The sequence below is a fragment of the Globicephala melas genome, chromosome 3 (assembly GCF_963455315.2).
Source record: "Globicephala melas chromosome 3, mGloMel1.2, whole genome shotgun sequence".
Lineage (NCBI taxonomy): Eukaryota > Metazoa > Chordata > Mammalia > Artiodactyla > Delphinidae > Globicephala > Globicephala melas.
Window position 1 is genome coordinate 125,337,043 of NC_083316.1, and position 18,811 is coordinate 125,355,853.

Sequence of the window (18,811 nt, forward strand, 5' to 3'; positions counted from 1 at the left end):
AAATACCATAGATAGGCTGGGTATCTTAAAGAACAGAAATTTATTTTCTCACAGTTCTGGAGGCTGGAAGTCTGAGATCAGGGTTCCAGCAAGGTCAAGTTCTGGTAAAGGCCCTCTTCTGAGTTGCCAACTTCTCATGGCAGAAAGCAGTTACAGGTTATCAAGAGGAGTAAACATCACCCAAGGACTTTGTTTCCTCTCTGGGGAAAGAGTTAGTGTGTTTTAAATTGTATACAAGATGGTTGTGTCATGGTAGGTGGAAGTATGACCTTGTTATTGTCTTTATTTGGAGACCAGGTATGGTTTAAGGAGATGCATATGTGTGCCAAGTTAACAAGGGATGAACTTGTGATTATAAATTTTATGTGTCATCTCAGCTGGGCCATAATGCCCAAATGTTTGGTCAAACATTCTGGGTGTTTTTATGAAGGTATTTTTTGGATGAAATTAACATTTAAGTAGATGGACTTTGAGTAAAGCAAAATACCCTCCATAATATGGGTGGGCTTCATCTAGTCATTTGAAGGTCTTAATAAAACAAAGACTGACTTCTCCCAAGCAAGAGGGAATTCTAGCAGACAGCCTTTGGAACTCTTTGCAACTCTTCCCTGGATCTTAGCTTGCTGGCCTACCCTGCAGATTTTGAATTTACCAGCTTTCACAATCACATGAGCTAATTCCTTAAAATAAATCTCTCTGTCTCTCTTTCTCTCTCTCTCTCTCTGTCTGTCTCTCTCTCTCACACATACACACACACACATCCTGTTGGTTCTTTTTCTCTGGAAAACTCTAATACGCTCATTCACTTTATTCAGGTCACTGCTAAAATGTTCTCTCCTTAGAAACATTTTTCGTGACCAAATTATTTAAAATAGCCCCGTACACTCACCTGCTCACCATACCTAGTTACTTTTCAGCTCTTTACCCTACTTTATTTTCCTTCACAGCACTTACTAGTATCTAAAATTTTATATATATATATATATATATAACTCTTTTATTGACTTAATTCCTTCACTAGAACATTTGCTTAATGAGACAGGAACTTTCTTTGTCTTATTCACTAATGTATCCCCAGCTCAGTGCCTGCCTCAATAATAGCCGTTGAATGATTGAATGGAATATATGTATATATAATGTAGATTTACATATGTACATATTCAGCATATGGCTCTGAAACCTGCCTTTTTTCAGTTAACAATATATTATATCTATAACATGGACTTCTCCACATGTCTGTACCTTGAGATAAACCTTGTTCTTTTAATTGGTTGTGTAGTATTCCATGGTGTGGACATACTGGAATTTATTTAACTATCCCCTGCTGATAGTTTTTGAGCTGTTTCTATCCCTTCACTTTGATTTTTTAGAAGTCACAAACCACAGCAATATGCATGTATCTTTGTGCACTTGTGTGTAGATTTCTATAGGATAAATTAATAGAAGTGAAATTCCTGAGTCAAAAAGGTTTTGTCAACTCACACTCTTACTAATTGGTTATACCCTTGCCCACCCAATTGCTGATTTTTAAATACGTGGCAGTAAGACCTTGAGGCTATACTCCAGGGTGGTGAATGCATACTGCAGGAGAGGGAGTTTCCTTTTCTCACTAGACTTCTTTCTCATGCAGTTTCCAGGAAAGCATTGCTTTGCCCTGACAGAGGGTACATCCAACAAAAAACCAATGAATAAAAATCTGATATTCCAATAACTCAAACAATATTTGAAAAGGTACTGGTCAAATATTTCAATTGTAGTTTTACTTGGTGGTGTGAAATACACCAGTTGAAAGGAGTTGGTGGTGTGAAACACACCAGGTGAAACACAGCAGTTGAAGAAAGTTGTTCATAAGGAAGTTTAATAAAAGTCCAGCTCTCCTCCCAGCTTTATCTGACTGTTCTTTCTCAGTCTTTTTTGCTGGCTTCCTTTTCTCTGCCTGCCGCTTGGCTGTGTTCACCAGGTCTTTGTCCTTAGGCTTCTTCTTTTTATGTCTTTCCTGTTTTCCCAGGGTGATCTCATTCACTCTTACAGCTCCCTGTACAGTAGATATGTCAGTGATCCCCAAATCTATATTGCCAAGCCAAACTTCTGTCTCCCAGAACCTTACATCTATCTTCCCACTGGACACCTCTACTTGGATAAGCCACAGGGGTCAGCTAGTCCCAAACTGGTTGTATTACTTGTCCCCAAACCTTTCCTTCTCTAGGAGCTTTTTCTTTTTCTTTTTTTGTTTTTTTATAAATTTATTTATTTATTTATTTTTGGCTGCGTTGGGTCTTTGTTGCTGCACACGGGTGTTCTCTAGTTGCAGTGAACGGGGGCTACTCTTCGTTGCCGCGCGCGTGCTCATTGCAGTGGCTTCTTTTGTTGTCGAGCACAGGCTCTAGGCATGCAGGCTTCAGTAGTTGTGGCCTGCAGGCTCAGCAGTTGTGGCTCGTGGGCTGTAGAGTGCAGGCTCAATAGTTGTAGCGCACGGACTTAGTTGCTCCGTGGCATGTGGGATCTTCCCAGACCAGGGCTTGAACCCATGTCCCCTGCATTGGCAGGCGGATTCTTAACCACTGTGCCACCAGGGAAGTCCCCTAGGATGATTTTTCTTTAATGAAGGCTACCAGCATCCATCTAGTTACCCAAAACATAAATCTCAGAGTCAGCATAGGCCCTCCATCCTCACATCCTGTAGGTGTCCTCAAATTCTATAGATATTTCTTTAGCATTTTACTCTTACCCTCCTGCCCTCTACTTCACTACTACTGCAGCCTTAATCTGAAGCCTATAATCTCTCCCCTGTCTGAAAAGTACAATTTTCTAACTGGTCTCTCACCCTCCAGCCTTATTTCCTTCTGGGATCCATTTTCCATTCTCTGGACAGATGATCTTTCTAAAATTCTAATAATATCATGCTATCCCCATTCCTCAGTGACTCCCTCATCGCCTACAGGTAAAGTATAAATTCCTTAGCGTGGCATACATGCCTTGCATGATCTGGAGCCTGTCTGTCACTGCACACTCCAATGTATATCATTCAGTCCAGTTACAATGAAGTGATTGCAGTCTCTGAAAAACACAGGGTAGTTGCATATTGTTATGCCTTTGCATGTAGTCCTTTCTACCTGGCGTAACTTTCTATGCCTATCTGCTTGGTAAAAATTCTCTTTAAAGACTCAGTAGGACGGGTTACATTATCTTTGGCTCCCCAAGCTCCCTGTAGAATTGCTCTCTTCCTCCTACAGCAGATACTGTTGGCTGCCTACCCAAGAATATTCCCCCTTATTTTTCCTCTTTCCCAGTAAGACTCCAATTTTGTCAAGGCTACATGACTATATGCTTCAGAAGGGAGCTGGCCCAATGTTGAATGTTCATTCATCTAAGCCAGTCAGTGATTGGTTTAGGTATGGTTAGATATGGACATGCTATTCTAGTCAATGATATAGAAGAAGTCTGCTGGACAGCTTTTTGGAGGGTTTGATCTCTTGAACAGACACACAGGCAGAGATTGTCTTTTCTTCTGATAGACACTATAGCTTCTGGATGAGCTGGATTTCTGGCACTAGAACCAAAGGGGTACTGACTAATACAAGGAGTACAGTAGAAGCAAAGTAAGTTCCCCTAAACTTGGCTAACAAATCATGATGGTAATGGGTTAAAACCAATTACTAGAACTAAGGCACTTAATCAGTGATGGAGTTCCAGCAAAGTAGACTTAGAGGGACTCTCCTAAGCTTCATAGCCAAGGCTCCACATATTTCTACAGATTAAGAACAGGACTATTCCAGAGCTCAAGGCCGGATCTGTGTGGGGAGGTTGTGGTCTTGCCCACGGGATGAAAGAGCCAGAAAACCTGGAAGGGAGAGAGAACAGCTCTGTCCTTAGAAGGGTTATTATACATGCAAAGAGCCAGGAACCCACAGGGAAGCCTCTGGAAGCCAGGAAGGGAGAGAAACAAAAGAAGTATCAATACTAAGTGGTGTTTCTCAATACAAATTAGCAAACTGGCCCAGAGGTGGTATGACACACTGGAAGAAATGCAGGCTTTGGAGTCATACTGCTGAGGTTGCAGTCCCAGTTCTGCCACTTCTAGCAGCAAGGCCCCTGGCAAGTTTCTGAATCTCTCTAAATCTCAGGTTTCTCATTTGTAAAAAGAAGATGGTAATACTTTTCTTTTAGGGCTGACTAGCAGAGTATCTGGCTTACAATATGGGCTCAATAAAGCAGACACTCTTGATATAAAATTTTTTATATGTTGCTAATGAGGTTACTACACTAGCCTGTTATCTGATAAAAGTTTAATTCTGCTAAAGACCCAGCAACCAATAATTTCTTGACTTGTCTTTCTGACAATTTAAAATCTCAGAATGAATAAATGATTCAAGAAACATACATTTGGACTTAGTAGAATTTTAAAAAAATGGTGATGGGAATCTTTGGAGAAAGCAACCATATGAGAGAAAATATGGAGTAGTAGTAGTTGGTTATGCACTTATCACCTATGAGCCGTGTACTCTTGGACAGGTTACTTCATCTCTCTGAGCTTCAGTTTCCTCATCTGTAAGATGCAAATAATATCTATAATATAGGATGACTATCACTATTAGAAATAATCCATGAAAAATTTCTGGCATGTATTAGGTACTCAGTAAGTAGCACCTATTTTTAGTATTACTGTAGAAATTAGAGTGGTAAATTTCATAGAATTAAATTAAAAAATAGATATGATCCCAAGACTGAGACTCTAAAAGAGGTGGGCAGTCTTCTTAAAAATTTATCAGAAAAATAAATTGGATTTATTATGCTCATGGCACTGTCCCCACTGTGCTGCTAAGTACACTTCTGACACAGTTTACCCCTTTGCAACCTTTCTTTGCTCAACTCTGCAATTATAAGTGATTCCAATAAGAAATAAAAGGAGATGCTTGGGAAGAAAATATTGTTACTGTAAAGAAGTTCTCTGACTAGCTAAAATTTTAACAAGTTGAGTAATAAGTATGACAGCCACCTCTTCTGGTTTTGAGAGTTCAGCTCAGGTGCTGTATTAAGCATTTTACACAGATTATACTCTTTAATTCTTTCAGGGTTTTTTGGTGTTTTTTGGGTATTTTTTTTTGGTTTTGTTTCAGTTTTTGCGGTACGCGGGCCTCTCACCGCTGTGGCCTCTCCCGTTGCGGAGCACAGGCTCCGGACGCGCAGGCCCAGCGGCCATGGCCCACGGGCCCAGCCGCTCCGCAGCACGCGGGATCCTCCCGGACCGGGGCACGAACCCTCGTCCCCTGCATCGGCAGGCGGACCCTCAATCACTGCGCCACCAGGGAAGCCCTAATTCTTTCAGTTTTGGCCTATAGATTATTAGAAGACTTTATAGTGGACATTTGTCATATTCCTGGCTGTCCAGCCTCCAAATTGCCTTTATAAGTTTGGGGAACAGGCCACGGTGTGAGGCAGGCCCCTACATCTCACTCATGGAAGCCAAAAGGCCCTGGTATCAGTCTTTCCTGATTGTTGACTGCTTGGGACCCAAGCATGACTGATTAGCCCATCCGTCCAGGATTGTGATTCTGGAGATAGGGGTCAGGAGAAGCAGGCAGGGCTTCCATGGTGGCGCCAGTGGTTAAGAATCCGCCTGCCAATGCAGGGGACACGGGTTCGAGCCCTGGTCTGGGAAGATCCCACATGCCACGGAGCAACTAAGCCCATGCGCCACAACTACTGAGCCTGCGCTCCAGAGCCCACGAGCCACAACTACTGAGCCCACGTGCCACAACTACTGAAGCCTGGGCTCCTAGAGCCCGTGCTCTGCAACAAAAGTCACTGCAATGAGAAGCCCGTGCACCGCAACAAAGAGTAGCCCCCGCTCACTGCCACTAGAGAAAGCCCGCACACAGCAACAAAGACCCAATGCAGCCAAAAATAAATAAAATAAATACATTAAAAAAAAGAGAGAGAGAGAAGCAGGCAATGTGTAAAATTTACTCTGGAAGTGGTGGTATTCAGTATCTGGTGGCAGTGATGGCAGCTGGGTCAGCTATGGCACCCAATCCCCAGGGCATTGCCAGTGTCCAGCAGCAGCATCCTTCCTATGGCGTGGTTTCCTCTTTGGGTCTGGCCACCCAGCCTACGTTGGTGCTTCCTGTATTCTTAGCCTGGTTTTCTAGTCTGCATTGATTCTTTGAGCTCCCTGATACTCTTTGAATAAATTCCTTTTCTGCTTCAGTTAACTAAAATCGGATTTTGTTGTGTACAACCAAAAGACTGGCTAGTACATAGTCTTTAGGTAATGCTCAACCCAAAAGAGTCTGATGTTGCTGCTTTTAGTACAGATCTCTGGATAAAATCATGGTGAAATGTGCACCTGGACGGGGAGTTCTGTCTAGGTTTCCTTTAAGCCCATGCACCTCAGGGACAATATCTGCTGCCCCACCCTAAATGAACTATTCTCTATCTTCCACAACTTCTTAATTCACACTCATTCACTTACCCAGTCAATAATCACTTATTGCACCTACAGGGCAATATGCCAGGCACTGAGAGGAGTCCAAAGGTGAATAAGCTGTAGCCTTGACAGTATACTTTGAAATTTTGAACGAGGTAAATATATTTCCTTAAAAGATAAATTAAGGACTTCCCTGGTGGTCCAGTTGTTAAGACTCTGCACTTCCAATGAAGAGGGCACGGGTTTGATCCCTGGCTGGGGAAGATCCCACATGCTGCGCGGTGAGGCCAAAATAATTTAAAAATTTAAAAACTTAAAAAATTGATCACTCTGTTGAGGGTAGAAGTGAAGGGGAACTCTTTTTATCTTTGAGTTAGTATCACTGGGGACAAGGTGATATCCATTTCTTTGTAAATGTTCTAGAAATCAATCCCAAAAGGCAATTGGATTCCTTTGTTAGAGGTTTCCAGTCAAAACAAACAAGTAGCTCTCCAGAGCTCTGAGAAAAGAATGCCTCTTTTGAAGCTGACAACTAGATTTCTGCTTATCAAAATATTTGTGACTAGGATGAAAGATGGGGAATTAGTGCCAGTGCATTAGAAATTTAACTCAAGATAACCCATAGTCCTAAAATAGAATCAAAGAAACATCAGTTTCAAATAAAAATATCATCTAGCTTTTCTCCTTTTCCTTAACTTATGAAATAAATTGTACTCCAGGGAAGCAGGGACTCCACTTCCTCTTGAACCCCTATATTATAGTAATTTGCCCGGGAGGTTTGACACTTCTATCTGAAAACACAGAATATTCAACACAAGCAAGGAAGAAGGGCACACACATATTAGAAATGGAAAGTAAATAGGTAAAGCAGATGATTCCAGACACCTGGGACAAGTGGTCTCTATCTCCCTCTCTCTCTCTCTCTCTCTCTCTCTCTCTCACTTACACACACACACAAAAGGAGCATAAAGTGAGGTGCGGAGCACTCACAAGACCCGCACCCACAAACAGGAAGTCTGATCTAGAAGTGAGACTTGTTTTGGGGGTCAGGTCTTCATTACCTGGGTGACTTTGGACAAGTCACTTAACCACTCTAGGACTCAAATTCTCTTCAGAATTAGAAGGAAATTTAGAGATCACCTAAACTTTAACTTTTGCATGACTCTTCTTTGAAGCATCCCCAATAACCCTCTCTAGTTGAATGCTGACTTTTTTTTTTTAATTAATTAATTTATTTTTGGCTGTGTTGGGTTTTCATTGCCGTGCACTGGCTTTTCTCTAGTTGCGGCGAGCGGGGGCTACTCTTCATTGCAGTTCGCGGGCTTCTCATTGCGGTGGCTTCTCTTGTTGTGGAGCATGGGCTGTAGGCACGCAGGCTCAGTAGTTGTGGCGCACGGGCTTAGTTGCTCCACGGCATGTGGGATCTTCCCGGACCAGGGCTTGAACCCGTGTCCCCTGCATTGGCAGGTAGATTCTTAACCACTGAGCCATCAGGGAAGCCCTGAATGCTGACTTTTAGTGACAGGATGCTCACTCTCTCCAGGCAACTGATGTCATTTTTGAAATGCTCTGATTGTTAGATAAGTTCTTCCTTACATATTTGCAATTTGTCTCCCTATAGCTTTCCCCATGCTAGTGACCTCTAATTTCATGTATGTGAAGTCTGATCCATGAACAGCTCTTTAAGAAAGCTCTCAACTTCCTTTGCTTTTCTCCTCTACAGACTAAAACCACCCCCTCCTCTTCTACTGTTCTCATCCATCACATTCAAGATACAACACCATGCTGGTCTTCATATTTTTATGCATGTAGAGTAGTGCTTAAGCATCCTGAGGCCTCAGACAGTCTGAATTTGAGTACTGGTCCTGTCACTGAGTAGCTGTGTGACAGTGTGCAAGTTACTTTCATTTCTCTAGCCTCAGTTTTTCTCTCTAAAATGAGGATGATAATAGGTATACCTATCGTTAGAAAAGTTATGAATCTGATTGATGAGGAAATACAAATAAAATGTTTAGTACAGTACCTGGCACTGAGTAAGCAATATTACTAGTGCTATCACTAATAATAGTAATAACGTTCACATAATTAGAGTAAGAATGAATATTAGAATTGGAGGATTTAGAAAAGTTAATCTAGTCCATTTATCACTCCATAAACAAGATTTGGTTGCCCTGATATGAAACTTTCTATACTTTTCGTAATGATCACTTTCAAGTGTGTGTTCATTATCAGACACGCCCCAAGGGGGCAGGGACCTTGTCTGTTATGTTGACTGCTGAATACTTGGTGCCTAGAACAGAGTCCCACTCACTACTCTGAGTCATAGAAAAGGCAACTGGGGTGCAGGGAGACTGGCAGATTTATCTAAGATTGCGCACAGGTCTCCCAAGAGAGCTAGGATAGGAACCCAGAAATCCTGGGCAGCCGGCACTCAGAATTAAAATCAAGGTCCAGCCCTAAAGTTTGGTGATTCGGGAAGGAGCACAGATATTCAGGGATCCTGGGGTCAACATTCCCACCGGATGGCCTAACTGCCGGTCCCTGTTTTGGTGCTGAGTAGCCCGAGGGAGGAGTAGGTGCCTAAATGAGAAGTCGCGGGTAGGTGGGTCACCGGGCGCAGCATTGACACCCACTTGCAAGGCTTCGCGCTGGCTGCGGGCCAGCGCACGGCAGTTGCTGCAGTCGCCGGGCCACCCCGGCTGGGACTCACTGCAGGGAGCGTCCAGTGGAAAACAACCTGCCTCCAGTTGGACAATTAACAAAGGCGAGAGCCGGGGCCGCGCCCTCTCGGCACACGCACATACGCAGCGTGGGCAGAGCCGCGCCCGCCCGCGTCCTCCCTAGGAACAGCGCACGCAGGTCACAGCGCGGCGTGGGGCCGGGAGACCGGCGCCTTTCTTTCCCTGGCTGCGCAATCGCCGGGGCGGTCGAGCTCCTTCCGGCAGCTGGCACCCTGCGCGAGCGGTGAGTCTGCCCGGGTGATTGGGCCGGCAGGATAGGGCCAGGGAGAGTCGCGGGAAAACAGCTGCTGATCAGATCCGGAAAGGGAGGTTGGAGGAGCGCTGGAGCGACGACGCCGGTCCGGGTTGCTCAGTAGCTAGCTTTGTGTCTTGAGTCTACTGGGAATGCAAGCAACCTGATCCAGCTGATGCAAGCGGGTCAGTTTACAGGTGGAAAACTGAGGCCCGGAGAGGTAAGCTGGCCTGTCATTGTTTATCCCTCTGCTTCAGTGTAGCATTGGGGGCGACTTTTTAATGACTCCATATACGTTAAAACAATGGAATAATACAAACAATGGTTAAAAAAAATTCTTGACAAGGAAAGTATAATTATAAATAGGGAGTCAAGGCCAGGGGAAAAGAGAAAGGAAATCTGTGGTCCATAGGTGAGGTGCCTGGGCCAACAGCCCTCAGAGAAGTAGTGCCAAGACTGGGACTGGAAGCCAGAACTTACGACCCCTGCCGCACTGCTCCCTGGACAGCGAGCGCCAGGAACTTAGAGAATTGGGAAGCTGACAGCCTGCCTAGGTGCTGGCTCTTAACCTTCTTGGGATCACTGACTCCTTAAAAGTCTGGGTCCCCTCCCCAGGGTTCATACATAATCTTGCACACAGTTTCCGATTTGACAGCAGGATGAAGCATTCCTGCTGTAAGGAATGACTGAAGGCTGGCACTCAGGCTGCGCTGTTTCGGAGCAGTTTATTTGCTCCTGTAAAGGGAGGCGGGTGAAGGAATGAGTTCCTGCTCTGAGTTCAGACAGCTTCCGACGCCCCTAGCTGCCTGATTTTGGACATACTTTTTAACCTCTCCAAGGCCCAGTTTTCTTTGTAAACTTGAGGTAAGATTGCTTCGTCTTTCATGTTGTTGTCGGACTACAGATGAACGTTGAGACCAGTGCCCCGCTCGTAGTAGGTGCTCAATAAAAGGGCTGGCGCACACAAACCAGTGAGTCAAAGCCATGCCAGTTAAGAAAGAGTGATGACCTGCGGGAAGTTGGGCTGTATCCGAAATAAAAGAAAAAAAAATTAAAAAATTTAAAACATGCAAATATAAAGTCAGCCCTATTATGACTTATAAGCGGCTGCACATACCTTGGTGATAGTAACCTAAATAAGAGTGCACCTATTTAGAATAATGCCCAACACTCAATATTTGACCCTGGGTCAAATGCTGAAAGTAGAAACTACCAGACATTCTAACAAGGACAGATTATTGGGCCTCACATGCCCCTTTTGAATGGAGCCAGCATCTGTATAGTTGTAAATGATAGGAAAGAGAAGGACATACATGGGAACCTGGGCGCCTCCCTAATCTTGCCCACAGATGGAGGCTCAGCTGAGTTTCTGCCAGGGTACAGGAGTTACTTGGCAGTTGGCTCATATCCCTCTTGGATCAGCAGCTTGCTGTGGTAAACAGTGCCTTGGTTGATTCTGTTCTAGAACAAATAAATGGCTTTTTATTTAACTGATTAGGGAGGGGGGGTGTTTTGGGTGCTGTAACTGAAGCAAAATGGCATTTGTTGAGCTTAATTGTCCAAAGCCTGTTGCTTATTGACAGGCTTAAGCTCTTTAAAATCGATGGATCCAAAATTATGAGGAGAGGGCCTGGGCAGGCCTACTTATCTATAAAAGGAACTGCCCTTACCAAATACTGTGTTGTCTCCTTTCCCTACCGTTTTAGGCCTTGCCAATAGAGACAGGGAAATATGGCTTAGGGCAAATAGCTGTTATTTAATTTGGGTTAAGACACACACTACCTGTCTGGTGGTTACATTCCTCTCTGTGTATTTATAAGGGGCAGTTTTTCCTCAGAGAGAAAAAGAAAGAGAGAATGTGTATGTGTATGTCTGGAACGTCTTTTGCCCTCTGTCTTCGTAACCTCAAACAGTCATTTCTCAACCCAGAGAAGTCCTTTTTCTGCAAGCTTGGTGATTTTGGCACATTCCTTTCCTTGCTAGCTCTGTTGCCTAAATTTGTTTCACAGTAGCTCTCTTAGAAAGTTGTTTTTTTTTTTGCAGTACGCGGGCCTCTCACCGTTGTGGCCTCTCCCATTGCGGAGCACAGGCTCCTGACGCGCAGGCTCAGCGGCCATGGCTCACGGGCTCAGCCGCTCCGTGGCATGTGGGATCTTCCCGGACCGGGGCACAAACCCGCGTCCCCTGCATCGGCAGGCGGACCCCCAACCACTGCGCCACCAGGGAAGCCCAGAAAGTTTTTTTTGATTTGATCTTTAGGTTCCAAACTCTTGGTGTTCCATGGGACAACAGAGAGCACACACAGTCATTCTCTTAGACAAAGGCTCTTACTTATTTGAAGGCAGTCCGTGTACCCCTTCCGTGCGTTTGCCTCTCCAGACTCACTGTCTTCATTCCTTCAACTATTCCTTAGGAGGACAATAGTAAGAGCAGACTTTCTTAAGAAATATACAGATCGCTTGTGTCAGAATCACCTAGGGGCTTGTCAAAATGCCCCATCTGTGACCTACTGAATCAGAATCTTCCAAGAGTGGGGGCAAGAATTTGCATGCCTGATAAGTGCTCCTGGTGGTTCTTGTGCACCTCTGGTTGCCTATGTGTGTGTTGGGGGGTAGGAGACTATTAATTATTTATACATTTCTGTATTGTTTGTCTAGTTATGTAATCAGTGAGAGCCTCTTTTGTAATTTTTTTTTTTGGCTGTGCCACATGACATGTAGAATCTTATTTCCCCAACCGGGGATTGAACCCACGCCCCTTGCAGTGGAAGGGCAGAGGGAAGTCCTCCTTTGTAATTTAAGCAAACAAACATAAAACCCATGATGTCCAAAGAGAATATATTGGTGGCAAATAAGCACTTGAAAAGATGTTCAAGATCATTAATCATTGGGGAAATGCACATTAAAACCACAAGCAGATAAAACTTCATACAAAGACTGGCTACATCAAGTGTACATCAAGTGTACACTTCAAGTGTTGACCAGGTTGCCGGAACTCATACACTGTTGGTGGGAAAGTAAAATGGTACAACCACTTTTTAAAAGTATGACATTTTCTTTTAAAAGTATATACCTATCTGTGATCTAAACATTGCATTCCTAAAAAAAAAAAAAGAAATGAAAAATAAGCATTGCATTCCTAGGTCCAGCTTTATTGTAATTGAGAAACAGGAAGCAACCAATTTTTTATCCAGTGCATAGATAAACTGTGGTATATTTATATAATATAATACTACACAGCAATAAAAAGTAATGAACTATTGATACATGCTACAACATGGATGAATGACAAAATAATTTTGTTGAAAGGAAGAAGCCAGACAAAAAAGTGTACATACTATATAATTACAGTTATATAAAATTCAAGGGGAGTTTCTGTCTCTTAGCTGACCTCAAACTTTGTTGTGGCTTCCAAGAGTTGTGTGTCTAACTCCACTTGTAACAGTGTCATTGGCAATTTGATCACTATTCTGCCAGTGTTCATCTGTGCCATTCATTCATTAATTCAATTAATTGAGCATCTACTATGTGCTAGATCTAGAGTAGACACTAGGTGATACGTTGATGAATGTAAGAAACATGGTCTTTGCCCTTGTGGAGCTTCTGCTCTATTGAATGAACCAGTAAAACAAATTGAATAGGAAACATAATTATTGGGGGAAAGGAGTGGTTCTTTGGAAGGGGGATGACTTTCAGGGAAGACTTGTCTGGGTTTCGACAGAGGAATAAAGCAGTCAATTTTATGTTTTTGAATGACCACTCTGGTGCTGTGTATGCATCCAGTCAGGAGGCTGTTGTGCTGATTCAGGAGAAAAATGGTGGGAAAAAAAAAAAAAAAAAAGGTGGAGATTTAGGTTCAGGTGGTCTTAGAGATGGGAAGCACCGAAAGAACTAATGGCTATCCTTAATGAAACAGGGCAGATCCCAGAGGTTGACACTGACCAACACTCTTTGAATTTGGTATTTTGTCAGTTTTTAGTCCATATTATTGTCCTATTGCTTCCCCATCGCCACATCTTATTCCATTACCTCATCTTATTCCTTATTCGTAAGGATGTCACGAGAGACCAGCAGTACCTTCCTAGTCCAGTTACACTAGCCTGTGGTATTCCTTTGATCTACTGATCTAGTCAGCTTTCATTAAGGGAATGAGGATAGTCTGGCATGACCTGTTTGTCTTTTTTCTGTTAACCTATTCTGGCTCTCAGTGATGTCTGTTTCATAGACAGATGGTCTTTCCAAGGGCTGATAGACCATCTGTTTTAATCAAGTGGCAGAAACCCAACTCAGAGTGGTTTAGGCCAAAGTGTGGTGGGGAATGAAAATGTGTTAGCTCACATTAAAAAAAAAAAATCCGAAGGGAATCAGTCTCCATCATGGTTGGATTAAGTAATGCCATCAGGGCTTAGTCTCATGGTCTCTCCATCTCTCAGCTCCACTTCTTTGTTATTAGCTGCATTGTCAGTTAGGCTCTGCTGTGTAGTTCGTATTACTTATTATCATCATGATTAACTATTCTCACCATCTGCTTGAATATGATCAGCCAAGTGTCCTTAGACAACTTCATCCCTCTGATCCACGGTCATGCTACTCTTTCCAGTTTAACAGTAATAGTAACAAAAACAACAGCTACCATTATTGAAAGCTCACCACGTAGCAGACACTCTGCTATACACTTTACATGGATTAGCATATGAAATCTTATAACAACCTTATAAGGAAGGTTATATAATTATCCCAGGAAAGCCAGCTGATTGATCGCAGAATCAGAATTTGAAATCAAGTTTTCTGCCTCCAGGATCTAGGCTCCTAACCTTCATAGTGACCCCTGCAGTCACTCTTTAGGGCTAAGAAGAGGAAAGCAAAGCCATCAAATGGAGTGCCTATTTTTTACTTTTTCTGAACATGAATGTTAAAATTTAGTTGGCAGTCATAGTAGGGGCAGAGCTGTGGAGGTTATTCTTACAATTTTGTTAATCCCAGACGCTTCTGTGTTTTAGAGTTCTGGAAGCTCTTTGTACAGGACCCACCACTCTGACTCTTGTATGTATCTTTATTTATTTATTTATTTATTTTGCCATACGCGGGCCTCTCACTTCCATGGCCTCTTCCCTTGCGGAGCACAGGCTCCCAAGCCGCTCCGCGGCACGTGGGATCTTCCCGGACCGGGGCATGAACCCGTATCCCCTGCATCGGCAGGCGGACTCTCAACCACTGCGCCACCAGGGAAGCCCCTCTTGTATGTATCTTTATAAACGAGGCTCGTTAGCCAGGATCCCTGTGTGGCCATTCTCATTTCCATAGGTATTTCCTCCCTTTATTCTTCAACAGGGTCTTTTGTTAGCATGATGTTTAACTTCATCTTCAACAGTCTTCCCATGAACCCTAATCCCTAGAGGTTTTGCTTCCTTTTTTTCCCCTTAAATGTTTAAATTGACCTCTCTCTGTAACCTGGGGTGGGAGCCTGATGGATGTTCATCTTTTCTTGCCATGACATTTTGCCTTCTGAAAGAATTTTTAAGATGATGGTTTCACTTTCCTCTGGGATCTGCTTACTTCCATTCATTTCTTTCTTTCTTTCTTTCTTTTCTTTCGTTGTGTTGGGTCTTAGTTGCGGCAGGCGGGCTCCTTTGTTGTGGCTCAAGTGCTCCTTAGTTTCAGCACTCAGGCTCTTTAGTTGTGGCATGCAAACTCTTAGTTGCAGCATGCATGTGGGATCTAGTTCCCTGACCAGGGATGGAACCTGGACCCCCTGCACTGGGAGCACAGAGTCTTAACCACTGAGCCACCAGGGAAGTCCCTGTCTCCATTCACTTCTTTTTTTTAAAGAGTAACCACCTCTTTTTTTTTGTTTGTTTTTTGTTTTTTGTTTTTTGCAGTACGTGGGCCTCTCACTGTTGTGGCCTCTCCCGTTGTGGAGCACAGGCTCCGGACGCGCAGGCTCAGCAGCCATGGCTCACGGGCCCAGCCGCTCCGCAGCATGTGGGATCTTCCCAGACAGGGGCACAAACCCGTGTCCCCTGCATCGGCAGGTGGACTCTCAACCACTGTGCCACCAGGGAAGCCCTAACCACCTCTTTTTTTTAATATAAATTTATTTATTTATTTTTGGCATTTGGTCCTCATTGCTGCATGCGAGCTTTCTATAGTTGCGGTGAGCAGGGGCTACTCTTTGTTGCTGTGCATGGGCTTCTCATTGCGGTGGCTTCTTTTGGTGTGGAGCACGTGCTCTAGGCATGCGGGCTTCAGTAGTTGTGGCATGCAGCCTCAGTAGTTGTGGCCTATGGGCTCTAGAGCACAGGCTTAGCAGTTGCGCATGGGCTCAGTTGCTCCACGGCATGTGGGATCTTCCTGGCCTAGGGATCGAACCCGTGTCCCTGCATTGGCAGGCGGATTCTCAACCACTGCACCACCAGGGAAGCCCTCCATTCACTTCTGATTGGTCAGAATTAGGTTCACAGTATCATTTTCCTTGTTACTTCTGTCTTAAAAGGGGTGAAATCATCAGGATGTCCATAACATTTACTTAGTCCCTCTGCAAAACTTGGAGCAAATAACCAGATATTTTAAATGCCCTATCCTTACTGGGTATATACTCAGAGAAAACCATAATTCAAAAAGACACATGCACCCCAATGTTCATTGCAGCACTATGTTTTCAAAAATTTATTTTATTTTTGGCTGCATTGGGTCTTCGTTGCTGCGTGCAGGCTTTCTCTAGTTGTGGTGAGCGGGGGCTACTCTTCGTTGCGGTGCATGGGCTTCTCATTGCGGTGGCTTCTCTTGTTGCAGAGCACGGGCTCTAAGTATACAGGCTCAGTAGTTGTGGCTTGCAGGCTCTAGAACACAGGCTCAGTAGTTGTGGTGCACGGGCTTAGTTGCTCTGCAGCATGTGACATCTTCCTGGACAGGGCTTGAACCAGTCTCCCCTACGTTGGCAGGCGGATTCTTAACCACTGCACCACCAGGGAGACCCTCATTGCAGCTCTATTTATAATAGCCAGGTCATGGAAGCAACCTAAATGCGCATCGACAGATGAATGGATAAAGAAGATGTGGTGCATATATACAATGGAATATTACTCAGCCATAAAAAAGGAACGAAATTGGGTCATTTGTAGAGACATGGACATGGATGGACCTAGAGACTGTCATACAGAGTGAAGTAAGTCAGAAAGAGAAAAACAAATATCATATATTAGTGCATATACATGGAATCTAGAAAAATGGTATAGATGAACCGGTTTGTAAGGCAGAAATAAAGACACAGATGTAGAGAACAAACATATGGACAGCAAGGGGGAAAGTGGTGGGATGAACTGGGAGATTGGGATTGACATATATACACTAATATATATAAAGTAGATAACTAATAAGAACCTGCTGTATAAAAAAAATAAAATTACAAAAATGAAAGAACCCTAGAGCCCTAGAACCCTAAATAAAACAAAACAACAAGAAACAAAAATTAAATGCCCTATCTTTATTGTAGAGCCCTTTTTTTCCCGCCTTTAACTTTGTATCCTCACAGTCCAGAAAAATGCTTGGCATGAAATAGCTACTCCAAATATTTGTTGAATAAATGTGTGAATGCCCAAATTATTCTGTGCGAGTGTGGACAGAGGAGGAGAGAGGAGAAGAGAATTAACTGTTTTATCCTATCCTATCCTAGAGTCAGAAGAAGTCACTGCATAACATTCAAGAAACATTTTTTGTTTTTAGTACCCGCTATGTGCTAGACTGATTTTAGTTCTTAATTGCTTATCACAGGGCATCAAAGAGATCTCAGGACTGAGCATGGACTGGACTATATTGAAAGACATATTTTCCCAAATATGTTCTCCAAGACAAACCTCCTTATCAGACCAGACCAGGAAATGGAACAAAGGCACCCAGCCTGTTCTCCCAGGCTTTTAAGCTGCATTTGTCCTGAGAGTGTTGCAAAGATAGTGGATAACTTAAGCTATCTAATATTTCGTTTGTTTTTAACTTTTTACTTTGAAATAAGTATAGGTCAGCATGAATTCCAAGGATAGTACAGAGAGGTTATGTGTATCTTCACCAGGTTCCTCCAGTGGTTACGTCTTATCTCAATAGCAGGAAAACCAGGAAATTGGCATTGATATAATCATGTGTTTGATTGTTAGATGTTGTTTTATCACGTGTGTAGATTTCTGTAACCACAATTTCAATTAAGATGCAGATCTATTCTATCACCATGAAGTTCTCCCTGTGCTGTTCCTTTATTGCCACACCCAGGTGCCCACCACCCTCATCCCTAACCAAGTGACCACTAATCTGTTCTCTGTCTCTATAATTTTAGATGCTTTATAAATGATCACACAGTAAGCTTTTCAGGTTGTTCTGTTTTCAGGCAGCACAGCTGGATGGTTCTTGAGGGTATCAGTAGTTCATCCCTTTTTATTTCTGAGTATTCTGTGACCTTAGATATACAACTTTTTTTTTTTTTAGCCATCCACCTATTAAATTCACTTAATAAAACAACATTTTGGTTGTTTTCAGTTTTTAGCTATTACAAATAAAGCTTTGACGAACATTCGTAGACAGGTTTTTATATAGGCATAAGTTTTCTTCCTCTGGAATAGGTGCCCTGGGGTGTGATTGCTGGTAAGTGTATGTTTAGTTTTTAAAGAAACTGACAAACTATTTTCTAAAGTAACTGTACCATTTTACATTCCAATCAGCAATGTATGAGAGATCCAGTTTCTCCGCATCCTTGCCAACATTTCGTATTATATAATATTTTGGGGGGTAACAGCTTTATTGAGATATAATTCACATAATATAATTCACCCTTTTTTTTTGGCCACGCCGCATAGCATGCGGGATCTTAGTTCCTGACCAGGGATTGAACCTGCGCCCCCTGCAGTGGAAGCGCAGAGTCTTAACCACTGGACTGCCAGGGAAGTCCCTAATTCACCCATTTAAAGTGTACAAATCAATGGTTTTTAGTATATTCACTGAGTTGTGCAACCATCACCACTAATAAGTTTAGAACATTTCACCATCCCCAAAAGAAACCCAGCTACCACACTCCAAATCATTATCCCTTCAGCCCTGGAAACTACTAACCCACTTTCTGTTTCTGTAGATTTGCCTATTCTGGACATTTCCTATAAATAGAATCATCAAGTATGTGGTCATTTGTGGCTAACTTCTTTCATTTAGTGTAATGTTTTCAAGACCCATTTATGTTATAGCACACATTAGTAGCTCATTCCTTTTCATTGCCAAATAATATATTTTTAAAGAAATAAAAATGTGTTTCTTTCCATTACATGGGCTGTAAACTAAGAGAATAACAAAATGCTGCTACGGAGAAGTTCTGCCAGGCCTGCTTGGAGGTCTGGATTGCAGTTAACCTAAGTGCTATTTTAAATATTTAGCAGTT

General features: G+C 43.0%; 1 protein-coding gene across 7 annotated transcripts in view; it reads left to right on the plus strand.

The window, feature by feature from the left end:
• Positions 1-18,811, plus strand: part of ARHGEF37 (Rho guanine nucleotide exchange factor 37) — a 74,896-nt gene that overhangs the window by 9,386 nt on the left and 46,699 nt on the right. The window contains exons 1-2 of one of the 7 annotated variants that reach the window (XM_060296432.2): positions 9,162-9,391; positions 16,400-16,564. The exons of 3 other annotated variants lie outside the window; for them this stretch is intronic. The gene's annotated coding sequence lies outside the window, so the exon portion shown is untranslated. Of the gene's footprint in view, positions 1-9,161; positions 9,621-10,040; positions 10,265-16,399; positions 16,565-18,811 lie in introns of those variants that run through there. 3 more of the 7 variants (XM_030847366.3, XM_060296431.2, XM_060296433.2) reach the window with 3 other exon arrangements.